Raw genomic sequence first — 1,683 nt, 5'->3', positions numbered from 1 at the left:
ACCTAAATGCTACCTAAACTACCTAAAAGTACCTAAATGCTACCTAACTTAAAGGTTTTAAGACGATAGCTAAAAGCAATAAGTGTTAAAAGACCAGTGAGAAGTTAATCATAGTAAAATGCTTGATAATACTACTAATTAAAATGACAGTTTAACATTAAAATTAACATAATGTAGCCAAAAGCTAAAAGTATCAAAAAACTAATTGAAACTAGCCTTATTCAAGCATAAGTTAGCAAAATGCTAGCTGACAACATCTAAAAGTATCAAATAGCTTGCTAGAAGTGAAGCTTTGCAAAAGGCGGGCTAAAAGCTCAAAGTAGTAAAAATGCCTGCTAAAACTACTTTCTTCAGCAGCTCCCTTCTTTAGAGGTCACCACAGCGAGCTCACATGAAATATTTGGAAAGTGTTTTCACGGGATGCCCTTCCTGACTCAACCTGGGCTTGAACCCGCAACCTCAGGATTACAAGACTGCAGCACTAGATACAGCTGCCATAATCTGACAATGCATGCTAAAACTGCAGGTAGCAAAAGGTCATCTCATAGCTAAAAGTAGCAGAAGAGTAACTTAAAGACTAAAAGTAGGAAAAGTTTAGCTTATTTTATTTATTTGTTCTTCTTCTTTCGGCTGCTCCCTTCTTCAGAGGTCACCACAGCGAACGAACTCGCACAAAGACTTGGCAATTGTTTTTTCATCGGATGTCCTTCCTGACACAACCACAGACCACTGAGCTACCACAGCCCCCTGTGTGGAGCAGAGAGCTGACATCTAGGGTGCCTGTGGGAGCAGATGGTGGGGGTTAAGGGCCTTGCTCAAGAGCCCAGAGTGGGGCCTTTTTTTGTCAATACGGGGTCAAACTGGCGACCTTTCAATCACATGCTCGCCTTCTCTAACCTCTGCGCCACCACTCTTTCAAAAGTAGCAAAAGGTTAGCTTATGGGTTGCTAAAATTATTCAAACATTAGCTAAAATCATTGAAAGGCTAGCTAAAAGTACCAAATTGCTTGCTAAAACTTAAAGTAGTGAATGGACAGCTGTAAGCTAAAATTAGCAAAAAGCTAGCTAATAAAAGTTTTTGTAGTTTTTGTATTGAACGCTTTTTGAATAGCTAATAAAAGAATCAGAACAGTAGCTAAGAACTAAAAGTAGCTTAAGAGGAAGAAAATGGAGCAACTTCATTGAAGCACATTTTAAGGAGAACACATTTTTAATATTTGTAATTGTAGTTAAATATTTTGAAAAGTTTAAACGTGAATGAGCTCAACGTTTTGATACTGCAGTGGCTAAATTAGCACAAAGTATGTAAAAGTAGTTGGATAAGATTTTGGGGAAAAACTGAGAAACAATGGTGTGAATCCTGAATGCTGATTCACTCATTAAGGATTCAATAAATCTAAACACCTTTTTTCACCAATACTCTCTGCACATGTTGCTTTTTTTGGTGACGTTTTTTAAACACATTTTGTTAATTATTAGAAATGTAAGATGGCTGTATGTGTTTTTCATGGTTGCCATGTTTAGATTTTGGACTACATCTGCCAAAGTCAAAAATAAAGCTGCTCCTTCTATATTTAACTCTTTCAGGACCACAGGGCCCCTTCAGTCGGCTTCTTCCTGCTCGGCCTCTCTGCACTGCTTTCCATCCTCCCTACCGTCAGCTCGTCCCTTCAGAGAGATGTA

The sequence above is a fragment of the Nematolebias whitei genome, chromosome 5, assembly GCF_014905685.2.
Source record: "Nematolebias whitei isolate Nwh7 chromosome 5, NemWhi1, whole genome shotgun sequence".
NCBI classification, from domain to species: Eukaryota; Metazoa; Chordata; class Actinopteri; order Cyprinodontiformes; family Rivulidae; genus Nematolebias; species Nematolebias whitei.
This window is presented reverse-complemented; position numbering follows the sequence as displayed.